The sequence below is a fragment of the Dama dama genome, chromosome 9 (genome assembly GCF_033118175.1).
Source record: "Dama dama isolate Ldn47 chromosome 9, ASM3311817v1, whole genome shotgun sequence".
NCBI classification, from domain to species: domain Eukaryota; kingdom Metazoa; phylum Chordata; class Mammalia; order Artiodactyla; family Cervidae; genus Dama; species Dama dama.
Window position 1 is genome coordinate 51,112,291 of NC_083689.1, and position 15,985 is coordinate 51,128,275.

General features: G+C 46.0%; 1 protein-coding gene across 2 annotated transcripts in view; it reads right to left on the reverse strand.

The window, feature by feature from the left end:
• SPOCK1 (SPARC (osteonectin), cwcv and kazal like domains proteoglycan 1) overlaps positions 1–15,985 on the reverse strand; it is a 566,336-nt gene that overhangs the window by 180,832 nt on the left and 369,519 nt on the right. The gene's annotated exons all lie outside the window — the stretch shown is intronic.

Sequence of the window (15,985 nt, forward strand, 5' to 3'; positions counted from 1 at the left end):
AAAGTTTTTAGGGCCACCAAAAAGACATGTGGCTGTTATGGATGCAATTCCAAAAGCAGGAACATCTCTGTGTGTATGTGAATGTCAACCTCTGGTCTGCAATTCATTTCAACTTGAGCCTCCGTGACCTACCTTTCACCTGAGCTGTGTAATGGCCCAGGCAGCTGGAAAAGCATCTAACCTTCAAAGATGACAAGATTCAATAGCCAGAGGAGAGTTTCCAAAAACATTGTATGTGCACGTAGTAAAGAGCTTAAAATGCGTTAAGAGGGCACATACCAGGGAACACACCCTCAGCCAAGTGGGACTGAGGGTATGAGAAAGGAAACTTCAGCTTTGTTACTCCATATGTCTAGTATTTGACTCTAGACCAGGTATTGCTGGTTTAATCTGTTCAAAATCTAAACATGGATGACATTTTCAGAAATTTTAAAGAAATGCATATTGTCAAGCCTACCCCTCACCACCAGCCCTGCATCTCTCCAGTAATGTTTGAAAAAGCCAAGGTGATTGAAACAGAAGAAAGATCTTTCAGGTGCAGGAAGGAGGGCTGAATAAAGGAGGTTCATCTGCATGAAAGCATTGGGGAATACTCAAAGATTCTAGTGAAGACCAACAGGTCAGATCTATTTGAACTAAGTTTCCACATTTCTGTATTTTCAGGGCCTATTTAAGCAAAGCTATCAAAGCTGAAGGTGTAATTATTCCAAAGGTGATTAGGATCCTGGAGACAGTCTATTTACTAAACATTCATAATAAACGTACTGCACTGCACCATGCTTAGTCACTCAGTCATGTCCAAATGTTTCTGACCCCATGGACTGTAGCCCGCCAGGCTCCACTGTCCATGGGGATTCTCCAGGCAAGAATACGGGAGTGGGTTGCCATGCCCTCCTCCAGGGGATCTTCCCAACCCAGGGATCGAACCCAGGTCTCCCACATTGCAGACATTCTTTACTGGCCGACCTACCAGAGAAACCCAATATACCTACTATGTGCCAGTAACTGGGTAAAGAATTCAAAGATAATACTAGCATTGTGTTAAATGTACTTCCTAAAACACATATTACATATAACAATCCTTTGTAAACATAATGATATTTAATTTTTCTGAATGACTGAATTTATTTGGGATAGGTGTTACCTTAACTGTTTTTATTCTTACTCACATCTTGAGACAGTAAAGAGTCTCTGCCCATGGAATTCTCCAGGAAAGAATACTGGAGTGGGTTGCCATTCCCTTCTCCAGGGATTGAAATCACATCTTCTGCTTGGCAGGCGGATTCTTTACCACTGAGCCACCAGGGAAGCCCAAAGAGTCTCACAGACTGCTGACTTGCTCAAGAAAATTTCTGACAGCAAGACATTCGCTATTTATTTCAGGACCCACATCACCACCCTCAGGCCATTCTACATTTAAGAGTGTCAGGAGCAGTTTGTGGGCCAATGGCTAAAGGCCAAAAGGAAAGGAAGTTGCCAGATTATAAACCCAGATCTCTTGTGTCCTCCCATTTCTGCACATTACGTGAATCAAGGTTTCCTTATATTTGAAACCAGATATGTCCAGGGATCCTGATCAAACCTAAACTCACAATGCCCTCAAGCGTCTCCTGACCAGATCATGAGGATTAGTGGGCGGAGGTGATTATGTAAATTCCACTAAGTGCTCAGAGACTCTGTCTGCAGTCACCTTCCATTAAGACGAACAACAGAGCATGGCCAGTGGCACCAGGGGCTGGGAGGCAGAAAAAGTGGGGTTTTAATTCAGAGTTCAGCTTGCTGAAGAGCTTGGCCACTGAGGCCTGCATGCAAAACCAGTCTGTGCAGTCTGTGCACATGTGCTCACACACACACACACACATACAGAGAGACATTTACAGGCCACAACTAAAATTCTGCTTTGTTAATGAAAAGTGTTAAGCCAGCAGTGTAATAGCAGCTATTAGGGAAATGTAAGTGAACAGTTAAGCTTCCTTTATTCCCTTAGGATAATGGATAGTCGTGTACTGTTTTAAAAATCCATTTCTCCCTAAAAGGGAGCAGAAGAGAAACTGTCACTATTACCCACAGACCTTTGGCATCCCCATTTGATTTCTTGTTTGCTGATTGTCTTTGTTTGCTGGTCCAAGAAAGCAAGGTCCCTTTCTAGCCCTGAGACCTTAGAGGAAATCTTTTAGCAATGGACACAGTAATTGAGAAAAAAATCAAATGTTACGCAAGTAAGCCTAGGGCTGAGAATTTCCACTGCCTCCCTCCCTGAGCATTCCTGATCCTCCCTCTCTGCAGGAGGGAGCAGAAGTACTGAGGGTTTTGCTACCACAGCTTCCAGCTAAGTGTGTGAGCTCAGCTGTGCACACGAGGCGTCACTGGCTCTGTGATGTCATCTTTGAAAATACATTCTTACATTCCTGGGAGGCGATTCATTATTATGGGACATGTGCACAAGGGAAGGGTTTTGGACCTTGAAAAGATGCCCAAGGATGTATCGGCACAGAAAGCAGTGACCCTGTGTCCAAACACATGTGCCACATTTGTTTTCCAGTCACCAGCAACAAAGCCCATTGTGGGAGGGCTACATATGACCTACTATAGGAAGAATAAGTCAGCAAAATTAAACAGAGGAGGGTAGATGGCATTAAGGACGTTGCCTCTTTAGGTCAGGCCCAGAGCTGAAGCTGAAGTTCCAATACGTTGGCCACCTGATGCGAAGAGCCGACTAATTGGAAAAGACCCTGATGCTGGGAAAGATTGAGGGCAGGAGGAGAAGGGGAGATAACAAGAGGACAAGACGGTTGTATGGCATCACTGACTTAAGGGACATGAGTTTGAGCAAACCCTGGGAGACAGTGAAGGACAGGGAAGCCTGACGTGCTACAGTTCATGGGGTTGCAAAGAGTCAGACATGACTAGAGACTGAACAACAGGAGGCAGGCTGGAAGCTGATAGAGACATGGATCCAAGGAGGTTCAGTGGAGCACCAATATCTGCAAACTATCAACACGACACCACTCACCACCAGTACTGCAGAACGCAAGCACAGTCACATCCACATCGTAACTTTCACTTGATCTGAAAGCTTTCTCCAAGCCAAGGCTGGAGCCACTGACCAACTCCTCACCTCTGCAGCAGCCCTCACTGGTAGGGGGTTTTCTGGGTGGGGAGGCCAAGGATGAAGCCTAGTTCTCTTGGTCTTGTGCTTCTCCAACAACTTCTCCTTCCAGGTTCCTCTCACCTTTTCCCAAGGACCAGCTCCACAGCCACCCCTCCTAGAAGATGTCTCAAACAGCCCCTTCCCTCCCCTCAAGCACGTCTGTCCCATGGCCACTGTCCCCAGTCCACTGTTGATGCCCCACAGCCCTTTATCACTGGCCACTTTGGACTATGCTCACTGAGGTCCCCAGCTCCTCCCACATACAGAAAAGATGCTCAAGGATGTGTCGGCACAGAGAGCAGTAACCCTGTGTCCAAATGCTACTCCAGAGCAGAACCTGGACCGATGTATAGAGGTTACTAACAGAAAACCTCTGACTCAGTACAAGAAAGACATCTCACACAGTGAGAACTGTCCAAGGACAGAGGTTCCATCTCAGAAGGTTTGGGATGGAGGCTCCCAGTACCACAAGAGTTCAAGCAGAGGTCATCTGGAGGAAGGGGATTCTACAAAAGGCACACTCTGATTTCTGTAAGCATTCTTATATATGATGGATAGTGAGGAGGTTGTTTCTATTTCTTTCATATTGTAGTCAAGTACACTGAACATCCTTAAATATATACTTGTATCTGTATTTGCTTCCATGAGATAAGGTGTCCAAAATGGAACTAAGGGGCCAATGAGGCCAAAATACCCACTGGAAATGTTGTACCAATTTGCACCCTGCAGGAAGCATTGGTCTGTTATCCCAACCCTCTGTTCTGAAGATAGCTACCAAGATTTGCAGAGTAAAGTGCTTAGATTCACCACCAAAGGTCCACGGGTAATCAGCAGAGCCTTTAAGAGCACCAAGCCAATTTCACCCCATCACATGAAGTTAAAAAAAAAAAAAAAAAAAAAAGGCACATGGAAAAATTGCTGAAGTTAGAGAGCAAGTAGATGAACAGGAAATCAAGTGTCACTCCAGTATGTGCCAGTTTGCAGGTACTCTGTGAGCCCACATGGGGGGCAGACAGCAGCAACTGTGGGCCAAGCCCCTTCCCTTGGGGTGGGAAGCTCCTCACTCAGCCTCCTGGCACCATGCTTCTCCCCAGGACAGAGGATGGACCTTCGAGACTGCTACCTGCTGTCTTCCCAAGTTTCTTACTGGCTGAGTGGGCACCTTAGGTTGCAGTAGTTCTCCCCTAGCTTACTCTCAAGGACAGGAAGGGCCAATCTCAAGGGCCAAGGAGCAGAGGCAGACCTCAGACGTAGGAGATTCTGGAGCCTGCAAGCCTCCTGGATGAAGCAAGACAGTGAATTTAGGTTCACCAAGAACCACAATGGAGTCGTGGAAAGCTATGCAGGCTTGGCCTGTGATGACTGGCAGAGTGCATCCCCAGTAGGTGCCCTTCTCCTTTTTTCTTCCTGAAGGTAGATCCAAAGGCCATTCTGCAGTCTTTAGCAAACACAGACCTCAAGCTCTGAGACCCAAGGGGTAGATGAGATGGATGATACCTGACCATCAACAAGGCCAAGTCTGTGGCTCCAGAGGATGGTTGACCTTCAGATATATCTAGTCACAAAAGCACAGAGAGAGGGTGGGCTCTAAGGAAGCCGCCAGCCAGCCAGCCAGTCAGGGCAGGGAGCAGAGTCAGGGTACGATGCCTCCCCCAAGAATAGGGCCGCTTCCACACCACAGTGACATACAGGTTACCTCCAGGTTCCCCATGGGGTTTCACAGGCACTTCTTAGTATTTTCTGGGTGTCTAGGAATGTGGTAGGTGCTATGCAGAAGATAAAGGGAAATATGATACACTCCTGCCCTCATGATATGAAAGGCCTTAACCCTCACCAGCAGCATCACTGTGCAAGTTGGCTGACCCATCAGAGCTCCTAAGTAAGTCCATCAGCCTGGCCCTGCACCTCCAGCTCCTTTTGTGACTTAACTGATTCATTCATCCATGAAGTATGTTGCGAATAGCTGCAGGGTGTGAAGACCTGGAGTTACACTCCAGAGGGAACTAGGTATTATGAGTCAGTGGGATGAGCATGATCAGGGTGGAGTGGGGGTAGGAGATATACTCTGTTGGTAGGGTACTCACTAACCATGACAACTGACACCAACCCCCACATGACAAACAGTAAGGCCTTGGCAGATGTGAACTCACATGAGCCTGGCAAGAATCATCACCCCACCTGCTGGTCCCTTGAGCATCTGGAGGCTCAGATGAGAGGCTAACTTTCATTGAACACCTACTACGTTCCACCATTTTAAAGTTATCCTCTGATGAGAAAATGCAGACTGCGTGTAGGGAAGTGTCTGGAAGTCTAAGAGGCCCTTATACAAAAGATGGGCTTCGAGCAGCCTTGCCCTGGTCCCCCATCTCTGCCACATAAAGGTTGTATAGGATTGAGTAAGTCACAAAGTGTCTGAGCCAGAGTCTCCACTCACTCTCAAACTCCTAGGAAAATGATAAATACCACTGGTGCGTGCTGCCCCTTCCCTGCCCAGCCCCAACTGCAGCTGTGAGTGGCTGCTTCCTTCTTGAAATTTTAACTTTAGTTTATAGGATTTTGATCTGCTAGCCTAGACTATATGCATCTGTGTTCCTACTCCCCTAGGCCACAAGCTCCAATGAGGGAAGCGCACACACACACACACACACACACTCACACCTAGAGTCTTCCAGCTCTTCTCACATAGCACACAATCTGGCTTTAAGAATAAGAATTCAAGAAAATTCAGTCCACATTTTCTTGTCAATAATAAAAAAAAATCGACCAGATCTTTAACAATGGTCCTTTTAAATTTTCTTCAATTCATAAACAATTGTAGTTTTATTCTGATGCTTTCTTGAAAGCTTTTGCAATAAACTATAATTAAAAAGTAATTTAAAAACTCAGTCCATCCTAAGCTACAACACTATGTCCCTCTCTAGTGTAAAGCCACATAAAAGTTCTTTTCACACCTGGCCTGAGAGCCGACCCTGTCTTCGGCCTTCAAAGCTCTGTAGGCTCTGGCCCTGCCTCCCTCCTCAGGTGCTCATAGTCAGGCCCCCTCTGTCATCGCCTTTCTGCAGCCCAGGCCTCTCTCCTCTTACTTCCTCTAGGACACCAAGGCCCTTCCCCTTCTCTGAGCCAAGGCCTTTGCAAAGGCTGTTCCGCTCTCCAAGACCTCTTATTCCTGCTCTGTACCTTCTCCCCAGCTGGCACCTTACACCTTTCATCCCCTTCAACCAACCTAAAGTGATTCTCTCTTATGGTACCCTGCTGTTATCCTACTTAATACCTAGCACGATTTATATACTTCCTTTATACCTGTCTTTTCCAGTAGACTTTAATCTCCACAAGGGTAGACTGCGTCTATTCATCACAGAATTCCAAACAGAGTCTGGCAAGTGAAAAGCACCATAAATACTTGTTAAAGAAATTATCACAGACTGCAATTTCATGGAATCTGCATTAATGACCTCTAACCCACCATCACCAGGTCTTCACAGGCACCTCAGTGGTAAAGAACCCGCCTGCCAAGCAGGAGATGTGGGTTCAATCTCTGGGTTGGGAAGATCCCTTGGGGAAGAAAATGGCAACGCACTCCAGTATTCTTGCTTGGGAAATCCCATGGACAGAGGAGCCTGGCAGGCTACAGTCCATGGGGTCGCAAGGAATCCAACACGACTGAGGGGCTGAACAGCAGCAGCAACACACCATTGCCAGTGTGCAGAAGCCCCTTTCTGAGAGACAGTCCTGCCAACAGGAGGGACTCAAGCCCGAAATCCCTTCATTACCATCACCTTCACAGATAACCTCCCTGGTGCCTGAAAAGAGAAGGACACTAGCTCCAGGCCAGAGGGGAGCCCTGTCACTTGGCCCTCCACTTGGGAATCTTCAGAGCCGTGAGGTTTGAGCCAGAGCCTCCTGCCTCGCCCTCAAGTCAGCTGAGTGGGAAGCAGGGCACCCAGCACCCAGGTTGCAGCAAGACCATGGACGAGACAGGCTGGAAGAGGGGCCTTTCACGTCTCAGTAAGACAACCACATTCATTTCAATGTGTACCCGTGAAAAACATCACTTAAGAGTGTGCCTTGGAAAGGTACCAAGGTCCTCAAACCAATTAACTTTCATCTCTCCTGTCCCTCTGTGCATGGAAGGCCTTGCCGACTGCCCATCCCCTCTGTGAGGAACATTAAAGACGGACATTAGCTTGAGAACATTCTATTTAAAACAAAAGTACATCTAAAGATAGCCTCAGACACCCATCTAAATCATCCCGAGTCCATTTTCTGGCCCCAGAACCCTCATGGTCAGTGCCCCAGATGGGCCCTAGTCTGGTGCCTGATATCCATAAAGAACGTCTTTCATGGTTCACTGGTTGAATTAATCTGATATAAAGTGTTTAAACTAGAAACCTGTGAGTTGCGATCTTGATGAGTTTCAGCAGAGCAGTGAGCAGGCCACAGTAGATTTATTAATAACAAAGGCGAAGGAAAGAAGTTTAAAAAACCTAAAACAGAAGTAAGTGACAGTGGGAAAACCAGCCTGACCAATTCTGTAAAAGAAGACGATGCTGTGTCCTGAGGCCCCGCTGACCTTGCTCCCCTGGACACAGGGCACTGCTCTCTCCAGACCCTGGAAAGCGGCCAAGAATGGGCAGGCGGCACACACCTGCCATGAGTCTCCGGTGGCTTAGGTGTGTCTGCTGCCTCTTGTTTAAGGGTGGACGGGCTGATATGACAACTCACACCTGTGTGCCAGTCAGCACACCCTGAGCCCCGATGGAAATCACACCTCGCCATGACCTCTCCAAATCAAGCACACCCACCTCAACCTCCTTTTTTTTCTAATCCATCTCAATTTGATGCACGAAATGTGTTACTCTATGTGACTTCGTGACTAAACCACCACCATGCATTCCTTAATATGTAAGAGCACCAAGGAGCACAGCAACAGAAGCAAAGCAACTGCAGCCCAGTGATCTGGGGCAGAACTACAGAGCAGGGAGGCACGCTTAATGCTTTCTAACAAAGCTATGACAAACCTCGGCAGCATATTAAAAAGCAGAGACATTACTTTGCTGAAAAGGTCCGTATAGTCAAAGCTATGATTTTTCTAATAGTCATGTGTGGATGTGAGAGTTGGATCATAAAGAAGGCTGAGCACCGAAGAACTAATACTTTTGAACTGTGGTGCTAGAGAAGACCCTTGAGAGTCCCCTGGACAGGAAGGTGATCAAACCAGTCAATCCCAAAGGAAATCAACCCTGAATATTCATTGGAAGGACTGATGCTAAGGGCTCTAATACTTGGGCCACCTGATGAAAAGAGCCAACTCACTAGAAAAAACTCTGACCCTGGGAAAGACTGCGGACAAGAAGAGAAGGGAACAAAACAGAATGAGATAATTGGATAGCATCACTGACTCAATGGACATGAGTGTGAGCAAACTCCAGGAGATGGTAAAGGACAGGAAAGCCTGGCCTGCCACCGTCCATGGGGTCACAAAGAGTCGGACACAACTTATTGATTGCAAAACAACGACAGAGACAGGGAGGGGATGAGAGAGCCACGCTCCATCAGTCCCTGTCGACAGCCACTCCATCTCCACACACGCTTGGCTCACTAGCTCTCCAGCAGCCTTGCATCTGGGCACGTGTGTCTTCAGAGAATTCCACCATAAAACATTTTCCATCTCCTCCAGATAGAATCAGGATCAAAAAAAGAGAGAAAGAAGAGACAAGGCTCCTTTGGTTTGGATCCATTAGAACTGAACTGCCTTCTCTAGCAGTGCAGCCAGGATGTGGGGATGGCAGCCTGGCAGAGGGTGCTAGAGGGGATTCTCGCAGGGCAGAGGATCCAGTCCCTGAGAGCTACACCCAGAAACTGCCCAGTCAGGCAGAAGACCATGAGACTGACTGAGAGGCCTCACTAAGTAACCCTGCCCTCATCCACCCTGTCTTCAGACATAACTCTGCTTTGGCACCGGCAGTATGGTTTAAAACAAAAAAGAAATGAAAGGAAGCCAAGGCAGGGCAAGATATGTGTCTAGGACATTTTCCTGGTGGATGTGATTTTTATGTATTTTTAATGTATTTATGAAACTTGCCTAGTGAATCTGCCTTCCAATGTAAAGGTCTGCCTCTCACTCCTCTCCTGGCTCCAAGGGACTAGAGATTCCACTTGATGATTCTCATCTCCATTATGAATTGTTTTTAACTCTCTGCTGCTTTGGTCCTCAAGCGCATCTAATCAATACCTTCTGCTTCAGAGAGGAAAACAAAGAGGGGGAGAAGCTAACTGGCTTGCATGAGTTGTTCAGTCTTGCTTAGTGAAGCCCTCAGAAGCATCTGGGTCCTCAGGGGTGGAGGCATATGGTACTTCTTTCCTTTGAAAAAAACAGCTTTGGTTTAAAGTCATTAAATATCTCTGTATTTAAGTGACATGTAGTTTGAATGATTGCTTTTGGTAAAACCACAGAGAGGAAAAACGAATCCAGAATTACTGCTTTTGGCATAGAAAGAAGGAAATGGGGTTAATAGCCGAGCACCCCACCAACTCCTCTATAAGGGGAAAGACTCAGGAGCGAAGTTCCCAGGCGTGTGTGTGGAGGGGATCTATGATTAGGAACAGATCAACTCCTGGGCCACAGCACTGCAGGTAAAAGTGAACTAGCCAGCTAGAGCTCATACCCATGGCTCCACAGCAGAGGGGGCTGTGTCCCTCCATCCTGGTTCCAAGTCTGCCCATTATGGCTGGCCCTATGCAACCAAGGGAGCTATTGACGGAAACTCAACAATCCCATCTGTAAAATGGGGATCATAATACAGACCTACAGAGTCCTTTGGGAAATCCATAAGGGCGCTTTTGCTCAGTGAGCTGAACACAGGAGTGAGACAGGCTGGGACCTGGGACCCTTGCTGCAGTGCTTACACCCGGACACATCCCTCCTCCAGCAATGAAATACAAAGAAACTGTAGGGACTAAAAATAACCCTGGGCATGTGCAGTTGGGGCAAATTCTGGACATAAAAGATACCAAGAGACCAAAAAACCCAACTGCCACTTTTGAAGTGCCTGGAGCAAAAACAGGGTGTCGGCAGTGAAAGCAGGGTACTTACTGCACATGCGCCCTGCACACAACACTACCCAAGGGGTGGGCAAACCACCTAAGCCACCCCTCTGGCCTGAGCCCTGGACATATCCCCTGGACATACCCCTACCTTCACCTCACATAAGGAACAAGCAAGGGAAACTTTTTTATTTTTGCTCCCTCCTGCTACAGTAGAGGCCCCAGTAAAGCTTTGCCTGAGTTTCTTGTCTGGCCTCTAGTCAATTTCCGATTGGGAAGGCCAAGAACCCTGGTCTGTTAACAGTAGGTGGCCAGCAAGTGGCAGCTCTGGGACCAACCACTCTGTCTATGTTTTCTTCAGCACCCACGGCAAGGCATTTGCAAAACAACAGACCACAGTGGTGGGTTTTCTGTTTAGAAAGGTGACTGATTCAGAAGTGGGCCCACACTCAAAACTCCACTGCACGTATTCCACAAATAGCCTAAAAACAGCATCAAGCCCTCATTAGCACCCTACCTAGACAACATGGCAAACAAAGATCCCTCAAGGCTAGCGTAGAACACAAGGCAATTCGTAGGCCCCTTGGAGAAAGGGCATGAGTGGCATACATACAAAATTATAGTAAGGAATGTGGGCATGATTACACTTTGGTAACTGGAAACAATGCCTGGAATTGTGAAGCACCAGAACGCCATTCAGGTCCCAAGGAATCACCTGCCTTCCACGTGGCTGTGTGTCTCCCAAACTGAGACGGACACGTGTGTGTATAATCAACCCGTTCAAAGGCCCTGTAGCAGGAGGCAGTGCTTTGTTGTAAAACAAAACTGAGATGAAATAACCGTCATCCTTTCAAATATCCTCTGAGAGTTTGGTATTTGAGGCACATCCTGTGATGTACTTCTCTCTGACCTCAGATACTTTGATTCTGTTTTTCAAGTTCACATAAAAGACAGAGAGCTCTCAGATTGGTCCACTGCACTGCCAGCCTCGACTGGATCTGAATTCTTCACTGGTGCCAAGAATTCGTTGTTATTCCAGTTAATTAGGAAGTAGAGATAAAGGGCCATTACGTTAGAGGGGCCTGGCCCACTGGGAAGACCAGCTGTCGGCTCCGTATTTAAAAACAGATTAGTTCCCACTGCTCCCAGAAGGCTTCCAAGGGTACACTCAGACATCGAGAGTCCCACCCTGACATCCTTCCCTGTCACTCACGATGCACGTGCAGAATTTGAGAATGCAGCTTGTCTGGAAGACTTAAAACAAATGCTTCAATTTTCCATTCTCCAAATGAAAATCAATGGCAACAGAGAGGCAAAATCAATGTTCAGCGCTCTGTAGGGAGAAGCCCTCCCCATCTCTCGCCCACCCAGAACAATAAATCAGAATGAGCCATCCCACTGGCAGTGAATTCCTGAGAGCAGATCCCTCTGCAGGTAGTATGACTTTCTGTCCATTTTTTCATCAATCATACCCTAAGAGGGTATTCTCTTTAAGAAGAGCTGAGAGAATATTTTTAAAACTTAAGTTAGAAAGAGTAACACACAGCTGTACTAAAAACTCTTCTTCCCTAAACTGATTTGCCAATAGGATCTTTGGCACCTAAGACCAGAATTTGACTTAACTGTTTCCCCGAGGTCCATTTTGCATTGTCAAACATTAAAGAATGCTCAGGCACCCCAATGACCTACTCCCCAACACAAACCATGATCTGCTGTCACCAATGGTTAGCTTATATCCACCACAATGCCATATAAACAAAAATCATACAATTCATATTTTTTGTCCTCTGTCACTCAGCAAAATTATTATGAGATTCATCCATGCTGTAGCATGTATCAATAGCTTATTCTTTTTTTTTTTTTCATTGTTGAGTATTACTCCATTGGAATGAATATACCACAACTTGTTATCTGTTCACCTGTTGATGAATGTTTGGGCTGTTTCCAGCTTTTAGCTATTACAAGTAAAGCTGCTATGAACATTTGTGAGTCAGCCTTTACATGGACATATGCTTCCATTACATATTCTAGAAACAAATATTTTGTTGGACATATGTTTTGCAAATATTTTCTCCCAGTGTGGCTTGTCCTTTTATTAGTCTAACAGTGTCTTTTGAAGATCAAAGTTTTTACTTTTGATGAAATCCAATTTGGTGATTTTTTTCTTTTTTGTCTGGCATTTATAGTTCATGGTTTCTTTGTGCTCTGTTTAAGGAATCTTTATCAATCCCAAGGTTACTACTCTTGCTTCCTTCTAAAAGCTTTATCATCTCAACTCTTATATTTAGGTCTGTGATCCATTTCAAGTTATTTTTAGTATTGTACATTATATAATCACTAAGATTTATATCTGTAAAGTGCTGTGGTATCATAAAATGCTTATCTGTAAATATCAATTGAAGAGAACCCAATGCAAATTGTTATATACAGGATAAACACCACTCGATAAGCAAGTTTTGACAAAAACAAATCAATGGACAAAAGTAGAGGAAAGAATGGAAAGCGATGTGCTGGAATATTTTAATTACTATTTTTAGATTCTATGACCATGGCTTGTTTCCTGTTTCTTTTTATTTGTCTATATTTTTCAGTGTTTTCTGTAATAAGCCTCAATTACTGTAATATCAAAAATAAATTAGAATGTTAAGAAAAAGTCACCTAAGAGAAGCTTTCATGACCCCAGGTTTCCTTCACACTGCTCTTAAGTGCATCAATGGCCCTCTTAGAGCACCTAAAAGATGAACATGCCACCAAGAATTAACCCTCTCCCCACCCTACTCAATACAGCTCAACAGCAGGAAGAGATAAAACGCAGAATTTCCAAAGAGAATCTGAGTTTAGCTGAAGTCTCTCAATGAAACCAACCACAAGCCCAATACCATTCTAATACTGGGGAAGTGTTTGCACTGAAATTGCTTGTCCAGCCACCCTGACACCAGGTGGTCACAAATGTGTGTGCCAAACCGCTTCTCCACTCAGTCTCCAAGGGCAAAGAAAGCTAATGAATTTCTCTTGTGGATGCGCTTACAGTCCTCCCATCTCAACTTGCTTGCAAAGACAACCCAAGTCCGCAGCCCCACAAGCAGCCCCAGGCCGACCAGCCGCCTCTCCATGTGTGTGTGCTCCTGACTGTCTGGCAGGCGGGATTTACCCCTTGAGCTGCTGCAGAGGCCAGACTGCCTGATGGGATTGCCTACAGATGTTTCACAGAGAGAAAGATGACTTCCCTGATTGATGAATAAATAAGGGTTGTCAACACGGCCTCCCTGGTCAGAGGGGATCCCTGAAGTATAATGTGGAAGGACAGATGTTTCATCCAGGAAGATGTCCAAGACCCAAGAAGAGGTGTGCACTGGGCTGATAAGGGCTGAGTAATTCAGCCTCCAGAGGGGAGGGGAGGCAGGCACAATTGCAGAGAACACCACCACAGAGCACCCCCTGGACACGGCCACCTCCCCAATCCTGAGGAGGATGTGGCATGCCCCTCAGTCAGAGCCTCCTCTTTGGGCTGCTTTTCCAGTCAATGAATGATACCTATCATCAGAAATGCAGTTTTTGTCCAACTCCTCACCTGCCATGAATCACAAAGCGGGCAGCAGGCTTCCGTGGGCAGGAAATCCAAAGGCCAGAACAAGACAGTGGGCAGGGCGCCTGGAGTGAGCTACTTATTCTCAGGAGCATGCAAATGAGGGGTTTTCTGGCTGGCCTTCCAGAATGAATCGGACAATAGTAATATCTATTACCACAACTGTTGTAGTCACCGTAAGACTAGTTGTCATTACGTGACACTAAACTATGTACCGCTGTCTTTCTGACCGCTCACAAAAAAATACACACAAAACATTTTATACAAGGATTAGTAAAACTTACCACCCATAGACCCTCTCTGCAAGAATTACTAAAGGATGTATCCCAGCAAACGGCAAAGAGGAAGGGGGTAAATACTTTCTTTAAACCCAAGTTAGAGTGGAGAAAGCCCAGATTCAGAAAGGTCAAGTAACTTGCCCAGGTCACACAGCTAGAAAGTAACCAGCCCAGGAATGAAGCCTAGAATGGTCTTATTCCCAAATCTATGATCTTAGCCACTGTAACTCTGTAGCCACCAAGAGATGCCAGAGATGAGGAGAACACTTTCAACACAAGCAAAACAGTGGTGGTGTTTCCAAACAGAAACGTGGCATGCCCAGAAAAGCACCATTTGCACCTAGATAAGCCTGAATACCAGTGAGGTTGCTGCCTCTGTCTCAAGCAGATTTGAGCTTATAACAAAAAATCTCTTGTCTGGGACTTACAGACAGTGCTATATTCCAGGAGGAAACAGGGAATGGACTGTCCATGTTACACACACACACACATAAAACCAGATGGTTGAACAACACAACACTATTGCAAGGAGTAGTTGTTATTTGCAGCAAAAGAGACCACACTGTTTGTCCTTCAGAGAATGAAGAAGTCTTGTGTGGCAGGAGAATCTAGGAGAGCTTTCTCAGGGTACATATGCCTTAGAAGGACTTTTGAAGAACAACAGCAAAAAAAATAGTTTTTTCACATCCCACTCTGCAGTGATCTAAATTTTCCTTGAGAGTAGAAATAGGGTCTCTTATTTACCTCTGCAGCCTCAAGGCCTAACACAGGCCTGGCACATAGTAGATACCTAATACCTTTTGTTAAATGACAAGGAATGAGTGGATAGACAAAACAGATCAAATGATGTGGCCAATGCATCGTACTGACGAAAAACATAAACTTTGGAGCTCGACAGTTCCCGACACAGCTGCCACTTACTAACTATACAAGCAAATGACCAACTCCTCTCTCTGCCTCAGTTCTCTCATTTTTAGAACGAAGACAAAAATAAGCACCAACTTGACAAAATCGTTGGAGGAATTCAAGGATACAGGTTCTGAGCACAATGCCTGGCATTTGCTAGACAGGGTTCAGGGGTGAGATCTGGCTTTAATTCCAGTGAGAACACAGGGGAAGAGCAAAGCATATTATAATACCTTGAGTCCCAGTCTTCTGGAGACAAAACTTGACTATTGTTAGGTGATCAGAGAGGCCAGGGCTGAGGCTACAGATGCTGGGTTTGCAGGGCCAGAGGGGTTGAGGGCTCTGCTCTGTGCTATCAGGCCACCCCCTAGTGCTCCTTCACTGCTGGACTGCCTGCCAGAGCATGGGAGCTCCCCACACATGTTCAAAAGCATGTCCCCAAAGGAGCAGCCACAGGGGCAAGCATTGCTCAGGCTTCAAGAACTAAAGAGATGGGATAGGACTCATTCTGCACGGTCCTAGGGTCAAATTGGAACTAACCAAAGGGCAAAGGTTATAACAAGGCAGATTTATCAGAAAGGCTACTCTTCTTTGCCTAAGTTTACAGTGCAGTGCAGGTAACTGGCTGAGAAAGTAGCCAAATCCAAGTAATAACATCTAAGCCTGTGTAACTCCAATGCCTCTTGCTGCACCTCTCCACTATAGAGTCAGCACAGGGACAAGGGAGGGAATGGCACTGAAATCACCTTTCTCCCACCCCCATCCCATCCAACCCCATTCTTGAAGACAGCCTGTTGGGTGTGTGCATGTGTGTGTCTGTGTGTTTTCTTACTTCAAGTATTTCTGAAGGACTGAAGGCAGCAGTAGCCTGAATTCAAAGGCTCATTTGTAAAAGCCTAAGCTCCAGTAGTTTGGTCATCTGATGCAAACAGACAATTCATTGGAAAAGTCCCTGGTGCTGGGAAAGATTGAGCACAGAAGGAGAAGAGAGTGTCAGAGGATGAGATGGCTGGACGGCAT